The following is a 16,746-nucleotide window of genomic DNA, read 5'->3' on the forward strand; positions in this document are numbered from 1 at the left end:
GGGACCTGATCTATAGACTGGATTGATCAAAGGGAATAGATGGGTTCCTCTTTTGAGTATTTCATAACTAATTGGAGTGGGCTTAGCAGTTAAATGATGACTTTCCTTTAAGAAGCCCTTGTGGTTGCAAAGCATTATGAGAACACAACAGAGATGTGATCTTGACTGCGCCCACTCTTCCATCCACACAGCCTGAGTCTCAGTCCCTCTGAACGGACCTGAACATTAGGCAGTGGTGAAAAGTGCCATCAAATCACAGCTGACTTGGGGTGATTCCCGTAGTTAGTATTTGGATATGAGAGACCGCCAAGAATCCCAGGGTTGCTATGTAGAGGCAGGCAATGGCAAAACACCTCTGAAAGAGCCTTGCCCTGTAAACCATACAGGATCACTGCAAGTCAGTTGTGACTTGACACCGCCCCCCCCAGCCCCCTCAACCTCATTGGCCGCTTCTTATGTATTCTATTTCCTTGTCATCATTTACAAAGATACTCACTTCTCCCAATATCCTTGAGGAAGAAATTTCTGTGCACTTCTGGACATACTTCCCTTTGATATAACTTTGTGCAAAGTATACCAGAGGCATGCACAGGGTCTCTTAATCATGTCCTGGTAATGTCTTGGCCTGCTATTGTAATGGCTTTTGCGGAGGGCTCTGTTTGAAGGCAGCTTGTAAATTGCAACTGGTCTCAGGAAGCCACTGTATTTTACCAGATTTAGTACCCTGCTCTTTCCCAGCCAAGGCCAGTGTAGAACTAGAATCTGGAAGACTCAGGTTCGAATTCCCACTCGTGCCATGGAAGTTGCCCGGGTGACCTGCAGCCAGTCATACTCTCAACCTAACCCACATCACAGGGTTGTTGCAAGGATAAAATGGAGAAGAGAGTGATGTACACGGCTTTAGATCCCCATTGGGGAGAAAGGTGGGGTATGAATAAATAAATTACAGTAGTATGATTTTTATGGACTGCTTTGCCAGTCTTGAAAGAGCAATGCTGGTTGCCGTTTATGTATTAATCCCAATTCAAACTGCGTGATTTAATCTTTCCACAACTATTCTGTCTGGGACTGGGATAAAGGGAAATCTTTTCCAACATATATAGGCTTCAAAATTCAGAAATGATACCTTTTGAGCACCCCTGTATTGCAGAAGTGTTTCCTAGATCCACTCTCCTGACCTTTTTTTATTCTTTTAGATGTGCTTACAGGCGGGGAGGGAGAAGCGGCTTTTAAATTTTGCCACTTGGTTTCATGTTGATTTCAATCTTATGGATGGCTAATTTTTAATCATGTTGCAACCAGTGTATTTTTACTAACGTCATGAGCCACTTTGAGACTTTGGTTGTATGTTTATAAATGAAAGATAAGCAGATAAATAGGCCATGTATTGTTTTAGAAAAGATTACGAACAAATTAACTGAAAGTACAAGTCAAGATCAACGAGAACATGTAAATAAGAATTTAGTTTTGTTCATGGAAAGAAATCAAACATTATTGTACAGGGGTTTTTTTTGGGGGGGGGGGGGGATTAAATCTGTTAGTATAACCCAGCACCACTTTGTCATTCTTTAGAAATACATTATTTATGTAACACTCATTCTTACCTTTGTAACTCAAGAACTGAATTTCGATACCACACATTCTTGGATAAGGCAAGTTCTAAAAAAAGTTTAATGAGAAAAGGACACCCTGAAATATATTAAAACAGACTTCTTATTGCACAATGTGCATTTATAATAGAACACTTCTTAAACCACAGGGCGTATTTCTTATTGCATTGTCAAAGGCTTCCATGGCTGGAAACAGCTGGCTGGTATGGGTTTTGTGGGCTGTGTGGCTGTAGTCTGGTAGTTTTTGCTCCTAACGCTTCACCCGCATCAGTGGTTGGCATCTTCAGAGGCACCTCACAGCCCTCCAACCATAGATGCAGGTGAAACGTTAGGAGCAAAAACTACCAGACTACAGCTAAAACACCTGACCACAGCTCCATTGCCTGGAAAAGCCACAACAGCCAGTCTTGTTCCCTATTTTGGCCAAATGACGGCTACCAAGACCTCCTGCTATTAGGGAAATGTTCAGCTCCACTATTTTATTGCTATCACTCCAAGTTAAATCGTCTCATACTTCTAGTGGAGTTTTACAGCCACCTGGGAATTTGCTTCTCCAAAACTTAGAGGTCGTGATACTTTAGTGTTAGCTGAACCAGTAACTTCCATGCTTGAGTAGTTAAGAGACAAAGGACCAGGCTTCATGAGTCTGAAATCAAACTGAGACAGAAAGTAGAAATAACTGAGCTGGGTGTTATGTCAAGATTTTCTTTTAACATTTCCAGCAATAGGCATGCCACTTATCCTGTTCCCAAATGTTTATGAACTGGGGGGGGGGGGGGGGATGAGGAAAAATACAATAACAGGGCAACTTTATTGAACTTAGAAAATGAAAATCCACTTTTTAAACAGCTGCAGAAGGAACTAGGAGACCCAGGAAAGCAAGAAGGGCAAGGAGATGGATAGTAGCTATTGGATTAGATGACTATGTGCCCAATGGTGATGACCTCCAGCACTGCTGTTGTTCCCCATCTCCATGTTTTTCTGTTTAATGTGTGCATAAATTCTCAGTGACCAAAATGACCATTTCAGGTTAAAGAGAGCATTCAACTATAATTAGATTACTAAGCACCCCAGTAGAAAAGTTTTAGAAGCCATTTTTCACCACTAAAAGCTAAGCGTTTGACTATGAAAAATGCAGCTGATACAGTAACATCCATTGTCTCGGATTTGTGCTTTTCTTGATACCAAGAAATACTGGAGCATCAAAGAACAGTGGAGTTGTTCTATTGGTTTCCCTTGCTGCAAAATGAACTCTTGGGATATTCTGCCATTCACAGGTTTATTTGTTATTTGGTCCTATATTGTGCTTTTATTTTTTCAGCATAAAGTCCTCAGAGCGGCTTACAACAGTTAAATAAAAAGCAGGCATGGCATGGCAGTTAGCGTTTCAGCCTTGGATTTGAGAAATCCCTTCTCTGCTGTGGAAGATCACTGAGCGAACCTGGGCCCATTACAGTCTCTCTGTCTAATCTGCTTTGCAAGGAAAGTTGTTGTGAGGATAAGGCGGAGGTGCGTGGGTGGAGTGCTGTCATGTTGAAGACAATTTATGGTACTGGCAATCCAGTAGGGTTTTCAGATCAAGAGACTAACAGAGGTGGTTTGCTGTTGCTTTCCTAAATGGAGAGGGCAGACCAAAGTGAAAAACCATTTTGTGTCCCGATTAGGGAAAAACCAGGTATAATGTTTTTAAAAGTGCTGTCTTCACTATTTCTCCCCCCTCCCCAATATACTGAGTCCTCTACACCTCTAGTAAGCACACAGGGGTTTTTTTTTCTGCTGTGTTGAGAGGAAGAGCCACGGCTGGCAGAATTTTATGCCCTTGAAGATGCTGGAGCCTTGCTTGGTTCTCTGGTCCACCATATTCTAGTGTCCCTTGCCTGTCCTTCCCGCTATGTTAAAAGGTCTTGGACACATTTTTTTCCTCAGGACACTTCCTTCCTCCATTGCCAGGCTCTATCTCTGGCTCCTTCCTTGTTCTGTGGCTTTCAGCAAATCTTACTTCTGCATACTTCGTTTACAGTACAATCCAAAGTCAACTCGGAATCTTATACAGGTCTATTCAGTGGAGCCTATTACCCAAAAAGTGCTCTCAGGTCTGCAGTTTTAGCCAGCTCCTCTCCACTCCAGCAACATTCAGACTCTCCTGCCTCAGGCCTTGTGGTATGTTCCGAAGAGCAGCTCTTTACATCAGCTCCCTCTTCTCCTCTGCTTGTCTTTGCCTCAGTCAACTCCCTCTTCCGCTTGCCTCTTCTCTTTCCCAGTTCTTCACTACACAGCTCTTTTCAGGTTCCCTGCTCCTGAGGTTCTCTACCTCCCGGGCCTTTCCCTACTCTACTTGCCCCATATTGCTCCCCCTAACCCCCAAACCTAGAAGAAGAAGAAGAGTTTGGATTTAGATCCCCCCTTTCTCTCCTGCAGGAGACTCAAAGGGGTTTACAATCTCCTTGCCCTTCCCCCCTCACAACAAACACCCTGTGAGGTAGGTGGGGCTGAGAGAGCTCCAAGAAGCTGTGACTAGCCCAAGGTCACCCAGCTGGCGTGTGGGGGAGTGCACAGGCTAATCTGAATTCCCCACATAAGCCTCCACAGCTCAGGCGGCAGAGCAGGGAATCAAACCCGGTTCCTCCAGATTACATACACGAGCTCTTAACCTCCTACGCCACTGCTGCTCCTCCTCAGTAAAACTACCTGTTCAATTCGTAAAGCACATTCTATATATACTTGAAAACTTTCTCTGAAGACAGAATGTTTTTGAACACTGCAATGACATCACAACGTAGCCCTTGCTGTATTTTTACTCAAATGCACGGCTAGTTTCTTCCCAGATATGCCATCATGAAAAGGGCAGGGGTGTATCTTAATTTTGAATACAAGTTACAGTTATGTCCAATAATAAAACTCTTGTTGGGTATAGCTTTTTGAGGGGAGGATCATCTTACAGACCGGGTTGTCTTCCTTTCAAGTAAATATGATACTTGCCAGGGACTACTGAATGTTATCCAGGTTTTTTTTGCATGAATATTTATGGTCCAAAATTTTCAAAATCACTGCACCAATTACACGTACAAATCCAATACCTTCAACATAGCTTCCTGCAAGAAAACGATTTCAAACAATTAATACAAACGTGGAGAACAAGGAATCTTATACATTCTAGTCCTAAATCCAGCAAAACTAAATACCGGTATGCTGTTATATTCGCCAGATTCCTGATGTGTTTTAGAACTCCTTAAAGCCACCTGGCTTCCAACTTGCCAAACAATGGAAAGGTCTTTATTTCACCAAGCCCAGCTACTTTTGCAAATATCTTCAGGAAGGACATAACACTGACAGCAGGTTAACATGAGCTGCTACATTCTTCACCTAAAAGCCTCCACCTTTATGCTACATTTTTGAAAAGTCAGAGGCATACAAATGGCTAGACTCTTTTGCTAACGGTGCAATTACGGTTCATGTCAGTTTATTCGGAAAAGCACCAACAGAACATGGTTTATGGCTAGTCATAAAACGAATACAGGCATGAAAATCTTGAATGGTATGTCTGTTATCAGAGGTCAGAATTTTGCTCCTGCCTCCACCAGGGATGCATTCCAAGCCTGCGGCCGAGTGTATTTCCTGATTCCTACTTGCTCTGGCAGTAACAGAATAAGGGTGGCACAGGCCAAGATCCTTCACTGGCACAATTAAACAGACAGCTGTGTCAACTGCAGAGCTATGCCTCTTCTTGACCTCAGTTCCTCCTTCTCATACTGTTCTTGGCTGGCATCGTCGTGGCTCTAGGGTATCTCTCTGAGGTGGAGCACAGGGACCAAGAAAGGAGGGCAGTTAAGGCTGAACACAGCATGGGCATGAGACAGAAGGGGACACCCCCTCCCCACGTTCCTACTTGCAGCCTATTCCCATAATGCAAAAGTTGCATAAAACAGATAAGATATATATTAACTCAAATAAAATTTGAAGAAAAAAAGAACCTAGCCCATTGCCTTGCATGAATACCCACACATGTATTTGACTGGGAAACTAACAAACATACACAAATTTTGAATAAAAAAGATATTTGATATTCCATACAGATTCTACAAAAGAAGGAGTAGAGGAAAACGCTACCCCAAGGATATTCACGTTTGATTCTCAGATTCAACTGTGAAAATCTGTGTGTGTACTCTATGTGAAAGGCTCCCGTTTGAATTCCTTGCAGAAAACTTAAGAGAACTTCCAGCACTTGTAACATTCTCAAGCAGGAATTGCCCTGATAAGAAGAAACATTTCTGTACACTGGAGTTACTCCTTTTTATTTTTTTTAAAAAGGTCCTTAAATATTGATATAACACTGTATAGTGTTGCAATGATAGTTTAAGCAGGGCCTCTGAATTCCCAGCTTTCATTAAAAGGAACACCCTGGTCACAGTTCTGTACTGCTCGGGTGATATTACATCCTCCTCCTCCATCACCTATATACTATGCCTGAGTTCATCACTTCTGGTAATTGTCAAATTGCTGGGTGATATACATGCCACCAGGTAATGAACTGCCAAAATTAGGTTGGTAAGATATTTGACTGTTGTGGGTTTTCTGGGCTTCGCGGCTATGGTCTAATAGTTTTAGTTTTTCCTGCATCTGTGGTTGGCTTCTTCAGAGGAATGTCATGGTGAGGTGTGTTTCTCTCTGTGGCAGAGTGTGGAGAGAAACAAATCTGTCAGGAGGCTGTGTCTGGCTGGTTGGAAAACAGCAGATTGAGGCTAAATCCATTAAAGACAGAGGTCCTCTGGCTGGGTCGGTGTGCTTCAGTGGAGGGCTTCCAGCTGCTGAGATTTGGTGATGTGGTATTACATCCAGCCACATCTGTTAAAAGTCTGGGCATGAATTTGACGTCCATCCTTTGTAAGGAGGTCCAAGTCATAAATACAGCAAGGACCACCTTTTACCATCTTCAGCGGGCTAGACAGCTGGTTCTCTACTTATCCCACCCTAACTTAGCCACAGTGATTCATGTGATGGCCACCTCCAGGCTAGACTACTGTAACTCGCTCTATGTGGGCCTGCCCCAGAGACTGACTTGGAAACTAACATTGGTCCAGAATTTAGTGGCTAAGACTTCTCTCCGGCACATCAGTGAGAGAGCATATAATACCTGTGCTTCGGCAGCTGCTCTGGTTGCCAGTGGAATTCTGAATCAGGTTCCAAGTTTTGGTAATAACCGTTAAGGCCCTGAGTGGTCTGCGAAACTGCATGACCCATGTTGCCAGCGGAGGACGCTCCAATCCTCCGATAATTTCCTGGTGGTTCCTGGCTCCAGGGACATGCGATTGGCCTCAACCAGAGTTAGGGCTTTTTCTGCCCTGGCTTCGGCCTGGTGGTACTCTCTACCCGCTGACACCAGGCCCTGCAAGCTGGAGACGTTTCGCCAAGTCTTTGGTTGAGCCCACTCGTATGTCCCAATGCCATCAGCAGGCCTCACTATAATACCAATGCATTGTCACACTGCGTTGCCCTCTCCTGACTCTGCCCGTGCTTGGATAGTTTTTAATAAGTATGTATACTGAGTGGGGCTGGGTGGTCCTCATAGGTTGAATTTGTTTCCCATGTTGATTTTTAACGATAGGCATGTCTAGTGATTTTATGTATCAGAAACACTGTTTTAAAATATGTTTGTACACTGCCCTGAGCCCAACTTTGGTCGGGAAGGGGGGCGGGGGGTATACATTTAACGAAATACAAATAAATTACTGGGACATGCCTCTGAAGATGCCAGCTACAGATGCAGCCGAGACATTAGGAGCTAAAACTACCAGACCATGGCCACACAGCCCGGAAAACGTGTAACAAGCAGTTGATTCCAGCCATGAAAGCCTTTGACAATACATTAGTAATTTAGTTATTTGTTATATTTTTTTCTTTAAGTTTTTGTTAGTATAACCTTAATAAATGACATATTTTTGTTTTGTATAATTTACATACATACTTTTTTTTTTAATGTGCAAGCATAGAAATCATGGAAGAAGATCTATGGTTCTAATTACTGGTACGTCACCAACTGTCTACAAAGTAGACAATACAAAATGGGCAAGTGAGTTATTGTTTACATTTTTTTCCCACCAAACATTTTTGTATCTTTTTTTGTATTTCCTGATTTTATTTTTTTTTCTGTTTTCTTTTCTCATTAACAGCTGTTTTGGCTTATTATGCCAACAACTGTTCTTGATCTGTCTGTCTGTATGTCTGTCAGTGACCACTGAAGAAGGCCCATTGGGCTGAAATGTGTTTGGTCTTTTTTACTGTGATTGTGGTTTTATTTATATGTCATCAACTTGTGGATGTTTATTCATATTATTTAATGTATAATGAGGACTACTTAATCTGATGATTTCATTCTAGAGACCAAATTAAAGGCCTGTGTTTTTAATTTGTTTTTTAAGTGCACTGGACAATAAATTGATCTGTTTTGTTTAAATAAAATGTTTTTTTTCTTTCACTTTATATAGTTGACTGGGATGAGTTCAGCCTGCTTGAACTTTTATGCTGGTCTTTTATTGCTCACATTATACGGTTAGCTTGTTTTAGTCAGCACTGAGAAAATAGTAAACCTGAATCACACTCCAGAGATTTTACTCCGGAATTGTCAAGCCTTAAAGAGCCATACAGATGTCAACTGGGACCCACAATACTGATGGTTGTCTGACAAATGTTATAAACCTGTCAACACTCCCTTCAAATGATGTTAGTACCAAGACCATCATGATATGAGTTTCTGGTTTAGTTCATTTTATTCTGATAGTATTGGAATGGGGATTCTCTTACACTTATTTTACCTTTTGTATATTGAGTACCTTATAGTTGCTTCCATTAAGAAACATGTGTTGATTAACTGACATAAAATCATTCCCCTTTACCACCTGCTGTGGTTTGTCAATTGGGGACTTTACCGCAATCCTACACAGTCCTATCCCCAACCGCTCTCAAAGTTCCTCCTGCCCTTCACAAACAATTCAAAGTTTATATGCGTACTGATATGAACTGAGCCTGACAAATCCATTCACATGTTGAATTCTAGGCTATATTAATATCCCAAGTCAAATTCTAATAAATTTTGGGGTAGAAAAGTTCCCACAAAGACAAAAATGTCAGTAGCAACGTATGTTTTGTGTCTTAGAAAATCCAAAATGTTGAAAATCCACTTTCATGTGAGCATATCTGTCCTTCCTCCACTGGAAACTGAATAACTCACACCAGCTATATTCCTTTCTCAAGTTACAATTTTCATTTTCAATGTGAAACAAAAACTACACTTTGGACACAGGGTATTGGGCAACTAACAAACATACACAAATTTTGAATAAAAAATATGCCATTAATAATTGCTAATTCAATTTATTAGACTGCCCTACCCCCGAAGGGTAGATTTCTAGTGTTATTTCATACCCCAGTTGTTTTTTAATTACACAAAAAAACCTGCAAGTGATAAATTAGTACTTTGGGACACTCTTGAATAATGTGCAGGTGACCATATCCTGCAAGGGAAAAGTTGCAGAGCAGAGGTGTCCAACTCTGACACTTCAGATGTTCACGGACTAAAATTCCCATCAGCCCCTGCTGGCATGACCACCAGCAGGAGCTGGTGGGAAATGTAGTCCATGAACATCTGAAGCGCCAGAGTTGGACACCCCTGTTGTAGAGCCATTTCTCCATGCATTTTTGCCAAAAGACATGCAACCAGGGTGGGAATTAACCCCAGAAGATGTTTGAGAAGCTTTAAATGAAAACCAGTGCTCACCTCAAGAGTGTGTGTGTGTGTGTGTGTGTAGGAACTCTATAGAATAGCACTTGGAAACTACCTCTAAGGCAGTGGTGGCGAACCTTTGGCACTCCAGATGTTATGGACTACAATTCCCATCAGCCTTTGCCAGCATAGCCAGTTGGCCATGCTGGCAGGGGCTGATGGGAATTGTAGTCCATAAAATCTGGAGTGCCAAAGATTCGCCACCACGGCTCTAGGGTCAAGGAGTCTACGTTGGAGCGAATTCATTGCTCCTGAAACCTGAGGAGCCTCCCCCGCACCGGAGGAAGCCTTGAGTCATGCTTTTTTTTCATACTTCCCCTCCCCCTTGGATCTACTATCTTTAGGGGGAGATTTCCTATGAAAGGGGTTGCGTTTGAATGAGGATTTCTGGTGGGACCAGGTGTCCCTTTTAGTGTCCTGACAGAACTTGGGGAGGGAGTGCAGCGTGCAAAAAGAAGAGCTGGAAACCAGGCGCCTCGTTGACAGAGAGTGCATGGCATGGTCTTCCCCTTATCTTTGGTGTCCACAAGGATCCTGTCCAAATGGGGTCCGAAAAGCTTCCCCCATCCGAGAAGAGGTATGCAGCCACCACCGTATTGGAATGAAAATCTGCTGGCCAGGCCTGTAACCACAGAAGTCTTCAAATGGCAGTTGACAAGGCCATTGCTCTAGCGGAGAAAAAAAATTGTGTCTAAGGTAGCATTGGCTGCTGCCTTTACGATCCTGGAGGCATTCTCGTGGAGGCACTCTTCTGGAAGAAGTTCTCTTAACTTCCGGGCCCAGATGATACTTGCTCTTGAAACAATGGATGTGGCAGAAGATGCCTTAATCGCCATGACCTCATGTGTTTTCCTAGAGAGGTGTTCTGCCCTGCGGTCTAATGGAGCCTTCCCCATCCTCAGAGACCAGGTCGTTGGATTGCAAGGTGGCAATTAGAGCATCAATGAAGGGTAGCTGCATTTGGTGGTTGGTGTAGGCAGGGGTGGCATACATCTTTTTTAGGACAATGGGAACCTGGCTATTGGCCTTGGGTTTGACCCTCAGAAGCAGGAAAGAAACTGAGAAGAAGGAGGAGCGACCCACCAGAGACAGGAAGCTGAAGCTTTACATCCTGCCTCTCTGAGAAGGTGGTGGGAATCACCCAAGTTACAAAGATGTCCTCCTGCTCAGGGGAGAATGTGTCTACAACAACTAATTATGTTAGCTTACTCATGAACAGATGAGGAGGCAGGGATGCTAAGCTACAGACCTTCCCAATCACCAGTTTGGAACCAAAAGGGCTCAAGCCACCGGACACAGCCTTTCCTTGGGATTTTGGAAACTGCTGTTTAAGGTAGCAGGCTCAAGGATTCCCTGCATGTGGGTCTGCCACAGAAGCATCCAAGCCTGCAACATACCAGCTGGGGACCTTGGCTATTACCCTGATCTTTGAGAGTGAGGACTACACATCAGCAAAAAGCAGAAGTGAAGGGGGAACAAGAACAGATAGCTTGTTCCCCTTTAAAGAAAACAATGGGATGGTGCCAACATGCTGGTGAGCTTCCTCTTGGTCCTCTATAAATACATAGCTGAGTTATCTAAATTACATTTATGGAAGAGTGTAACAGTACCAGTCTAGGCATGATTCTGGGTGTAACAAACAAATAATTTTTTTATGCCTGAAGTTGTCTCCTTGACTGATAACCAGGCAGCAAACTGACAAAGCAACCCTAATCAGAATTCCACCTTTCTAACAGTGCAATCCAGAACAGAGTTACTCCAGTCTAAGCTCACTGAAGTCAGTGGACTAAGATTGGAGTAACTCTGTTCCGGATTTCACTGTAAAAATCATAATAGAAGTTTCCGCCTCCGCAGGCCCAACCCATGGACACTGACGCCATCTTAGAGAAGAATTCGGTCATTCAAAAATGTTTTGAGGGGCTGTGATGCAATGGGACCAGGTTATCTTGTTTCCCCACATGTGCCTTTTCAAGTGCCAAAATAAGGCTGGTTTTGCACTTAAAAACGCGTGAAGGGACAAGATTTTCTGAACCATCACACCATTTTTAAATGGCCAAATTCTTCTCTAAAATGGTGTTGGCATCTGTGGGCCAGATCAATAGATGCCATACCGCCAACTTTGGCCATTGTTTAGGATGGCACTTAATGTTTATGTTGTATCCGGTAATGCTCCTCATTGAGCTCCAAGGAAAAGAGATGTCAAGACATTGAAAATATGAAAAAGATTTATATAGCTCCTAACATCTGTCAGCCATGAGCGAGATACAAATATGATTTCATCAAATTTCATAGGAAATTTCTCAAAGAAAATCTTCAAATCAAGAGTTTGCAGTTTACAGTGCATGTACATAGTCAATGAAACACAGAAGTTCTTTAAAATGTGAGAGAAACATCACAATGCGATGGCACACCCTCTTTTTTAAACTGGCCAATCAGACAAGTGGTGGAGAGGGAAGGGAGTGAATAAAGATGCACTAAGTAAAGTGATTCTTTGTTCTCACCAGATCTACTTTCTGCAATGACAGGGAATCAATGCACATAAATCTATAAGGGCACAAAACAGCCAAAGTTAACGCTTGGAAGTCTCAGTGCCTGCAACAGGAAAGTTGCAAGCCTGCAAATTATCCCTTTTTAAAAATGCACCTTTTAGGTTTTACGACCCCATGAATAACAAAGATGAAAAGTGTAAACCTGTAGCCCTCACGCTTGCTGCACATGAAAAGAACAGCACAGATTGGAGCTATAACATATTGTTGAAGGTTTTCACGGCCAGAATCCACTGGCTGTTGTGGGTTTTTCAGGCTGAGTGGCCGTGGTCTGGTAGTTTTTGCTCCCAAAGTTTTGCCTGTGTCTATGGCTGGCATATTCACAGGCATGTCACGGTAGGAAGTGTTTCTCTTGAGAAAAAGCCTGGAAAACCCTCAACAGCCGATTGGGACTACAGCTCGGAAATAAGGAAAAGTACGGCTAAGAGGCAGGCCAATAAGAAACCAGTAAAAACTGTGGCATCAAAAGCCTAGTATAGTACACTGGAAAAAAGTATATTGCAGTATCTTCTGAGCTTTTGGAAAGCTTAAACATACCAATAATTTCTAAAGCCATAAAATCTGTTCATTGCTCAGCTACATAGAATTTTAACAAGCTAATTGATATTAATGCATTCTTTATGAGCTTTCTGAGCAACCCAGAATCTGCAAGACCAGAATGTTGCTAATAAAAGTTACAAGACTCTTTCTCTCTGACAAGAGGGTCTGTCTGTCTGTCTGTCTGTCTGTCTGTCTGTCTGTCTGCCTGCCTGCCTGCTTCTACAACATTACTAATACCCAACTGCCTAAGAAAAGCAAAGGGCAAAACCATTTTCAGAGACAGGAAGATTAAGCTGCCATAATTTTGCCTGACCTGCAGGATGTATAATGCTTGTACCATTTGACATTTACTGAAAAATAGTTTCCATGTTCACATCAACTGAAGTAGACCTAATGGCTCCTAATGGGTTGAGATGTAAAATTTCAAAAATACTGAAGCAACAGGGCAAAACTGTTTTACTACCTTTTTTGATGGGGAAAATTGAAGTTTTGGGGAAATGGAAATATATGCAATACTTATTTGCCTATCAAACCTACACTTATTGTCCTGGTTTAACATCTTTAAATGAATCAATTGTAACATAGCATATACAATTTTACTACTTGGAACATCAATGTAATTTAAAATGACACTTATCTTGGTTTTCTATAAGAAAGAATGGGAAATATAACCAATAACTGAGAGTTGCAAATTGCTGCACTCCTTTGCTATCTTAAATCACGTACCTTGATTTTTGCCATCTGAGAAGTAGGAAAAATTATAATTTACAATAGAAAACAATTCTGTAAAAAATAAAAGTGTATTGCTTGGGGAGAACACACACAGGAATAACAGGTTGGACTACTAGCATACCTGGACAGCGTTAAATCTGATAACAACTAAAAACGATCTTTAACAATGTATTACATTAAACAAATTACTGCGTATTAATTGTTGCCAAAATTATTTACATTTACACAAAAACATATCCTTGAAAATATGTTGCTTGTTTTTGGTCAGCACAGAAATGATCATTATCTAATGATCTGAGCCTTCGGGGAGGGCGGTATATAAATATAAATAATAAATAAATAAATAATGCTGTAGACTTTTTTACATAACTGTTTTCATACTACTCATCATGAGTAACACCTTGCCATAAAGAGCATTTCATCCATCCTAAAAGAAAAAATCTGAATGAGGCTTTCCCCCCCAATTCCCTGTGAGTCCCCCTCTCATTTTTCTATTTCCGCCCCCCAATTCCTTCATGTCTTTACTAACAGGAGGCGGGACCAAATAATCCAACAGTAGGTATTCAGTTACTCAGGTATATACCCAGAAGTTACTTCTTAGCCTCCCTTAACAACGCGTGGGAAACACCCACAAGATGTCCTCTGGGTCAGAGAAGTTATTTCCTAATCCATCAGGTACGGACAGGGTAAAGCGTGCCTTCAGGGAACCAGCTCATACAAGTATGAATTTTCTTTGCTAATGCATGGTAAGCAGTTCTACCTTGGCCTAATCTGCCAGCCCAGACTAGCCCGATCTCAGAAGCTCAGCAGGGCCAGTCTTGGTCAGTTCTGAATGGGAGACCACCAAGGGATACCAGGGACATGACACAGAGGTAGGCAATGGCAAACCGCCTATGTTCCTCTCTTGCCTTGACAATCCTAATGGGTTGTCGTTAAGTCACCTGTAACACAACCCCCCTCCCCCCCAAGTGCTACCCTCCAACCAGGACACTGAATCAGACACAGAAGGGCCACAAAATATTCTTACAACCACATTCTAAACTAGGGCTTCTACCATTCATTTCACTGCTGAGCTGCATCATAGGATCATAGAGTTGGAAGAGACCCCAAGGGCCATCGAGTCCAACCCCCTGCAATGTAGGGACACACAACAGATGGCCACTCAGCCTCTCTTTAAAAACCTCCAAAGAAGGAAACTCCACCACACTCCCAGGTAGTGCATTCCACTGTTGAACAGCCCTTACTGTCAGGAAGTTTTTCCTGATGTTTAATGGAATCTCTTTTCCTTCTCCTTGAACCCATTACTCCTGGTCCTAGCCTTGCTCCCTCACCAACATGACATCCCTTCAAATACCTAAACATGGCTATCATGTCATATCTTAACCTTCTCTTCACAAAACTAAACACCCAATTGGCCATGCTGGCAGGGGCTGATGGGAATTGTAGTCCATAACATCTGGAGTGCCAAAGGTTCGCGACCATGGTCATAGGGCATGGATTCCAGACCTTTTACCATTTTGGTTGTCCTCCTTTGGACCCGTTCTAGCTTGTCAATATCCTTCTTGAACTGCGGTGCCTAGAACTGTACACAATATTCCAGGAGAGGTCTAACCAATGCAGAATAGAAAGGTACAATTATATCCCTCAATCTTGACAGTATACTCCTATTGATACAGTCCAAAATTGCATTGGCTTTCTTGGCTGCCGCATCACACGGCTGACTCATGTTCAGTTTGTGGTCTACTAAGACTCCCAGATCCCTTTAACATGTAATGTTGTCAAGCCAGGGGTCACCCATCCTGTATCTGTGCATTTAATTTTTATTGCCTAATTGTAGTATCTTACATTTATCTATGTTGAAATTCATTTTGTTTGTTTTGGGCCAGCTCTCTAATTTGTCCAGGTCATTTTGAATTCTGACTTTGCCCTCTGGGGTATTAGCTACCCCACCTATTTTGGTGTCATCTGCAAATTTGATTAGCATGCCCTCTATTCCATCATCCAAGTCGTTGATAAAAAATTGACTAGCACTGGGCTTAGGACAGAACCCTATGGCACTCCACTAGTCACTTTTCTCCAGGATGAAGAAGAGCCATTGATGAGCACCCTTTGAGTTCGGTCAGTCAACCATTACAAATCCATCTATTAATAGCATTGTCTAGTCCACATTTCACTAGCTTATCTGCGAGAATATTATGGGGCACTTTGTCAAAAGCTTTACTAAAATCAAGGTATGCTACAAGCCCATGTATTTGGAAGAAGGCTGCATTAAGTGTAGTGGAATGTGCCAAATCAGCATGATTGAGATTGCATCCTTTAGGCCAGGGGACCGTGTGTTTGTGTGTGACAGAGACTTCTTAGACCTGTGTGTGTGTGTGTGTGTGTGTGTGTGTGTGTGTGTCTTCTTAGACTTTTCCATCATTATACCGATAAAACAGCAAAGTAATATTGTTCAAGTTACTAAGTCAACCAAGGAAGAGGGGAAAGCTCAGTATTGGTCTCTGCACCACATCTAGGAGAGAAAATTTCGCACAGTTAGCAAAAAGAGAAAAAAAAGATAAATGAAAAGCTATCCTTTACAGGTTTCATATTTTTCTTGCAAAACCTTAATAAAACTTTACAGGATTGTTTACTGTAAAGGTTACAGAGCACCCCTCACCCCCAGTGGGCAACAATATAAAGCTGGCGGGTAAAAGTCACACATCATTACAACCTATGACATAACATTGAAATGGGAGCTAAATTAATGATGTGTAGCATTTTAAAGGGATGCCAACAATGGGATTACCAACTCGCATTTTACTGGAGGGTTGCTACCTCTGCAGGCAGCAAAAACATGACAGCTTACAAACTCCTTCCCTTCCTCTCCCCACAACAGACACCTTGTGAGGTGGGTGGGGCTGAGAGTTCTGAGAGAACTTTGACTAGCTCAAGGTCACCCAGCAGGCTTTGTGTGGAGTGGGGAAACAAAGCCAGTTCCCCAGATAAGAGTCAGCTGCTCATGTGGAGGAGTGGGGAATCAAACCCGGTTCTCCAGATTATAGTCCACCTGCTCTTAATCACTACACAAGCCCTGCTGAATCTAGCTGATAAGAGCAGCGGCTTTCAAACTGATGTACAAGGTTCCTTCAGATCTCAGGGGCTCTTCAGTGAATAGTAATGACAGACGAACAATCCTGGGAATTTGAATATGGGTCTTCTAGGTCATTGCCAGTGCATCAAATTGGCTAAGATCTTGAGTCAGATATGAGTCCTCCTCCTCTGATCAGCCAACATGTGAGTGAGCTGAATACCATTTGGAAGAGGATCCCCATTAATTCACATTGCTCTGCTCATCTCAAGGAGAAAAGCTGTGGATTTGTTTTGACAGGGAAGAAATCAGAGACAAAACATTCAATTTCTCTACTGCCAATGATGCATTACTATCCCAGTCCAGACTTCACATTCTCAACTGTGTGTAAAACAGTCAGCACACTAAGCTGTGAACAGATAAACAGCTCAGGAGCCCAAAAATACATAAGATTAATTTTTTAAGTGAGCT

The 16,746-nt window shown here is 42.4% G+C and overlaps 1 protein-coding gene across 5 annotated transcripts in view; it reads right to left on the reverse strand.

Annotated features, from left to right (window-relative positions):
- CREB1 (cAMP responsive element binding protein 1) overlaps positions 1-16,746 on the reverse strand; it is a 48,521-nt gene that overhangs the window by 26,748 nt on the left and 5,027 nt on the right. For 2 of the 5 annotated variants that reach the window (XM_048487011.1, XM_048487006.1), the window contains exon 2: positions 1,605-1,659. The exons of 1 other annotated variant lie outside the window; for it this stretch is intronic. The gene's annotated coding sequence lies outside the window, so the exon portion shown is untranslated. 2 more of the 5 variants (XM_048487009.1, XM_048487010.1) reach the window with 2 other exon arrangements.

This window comes from Sphaerodactylus townsendi, linkage group LG02 (assembly GCF_021028975.2).
Source record: "Sphaerodactylus townsendi isolate TG3544 linkage group LG02, MPM_Stown_v2.3, whole genome shotgun sequence".
In the NCBI taxonomy this organism is placed as follows: Eukaryota; Metazoa; Chordata; class Lepidosauria; order Squamata; family Sphaerodactylidae; genus Sphaerodactylus; species Sphaerodactylus townsendi.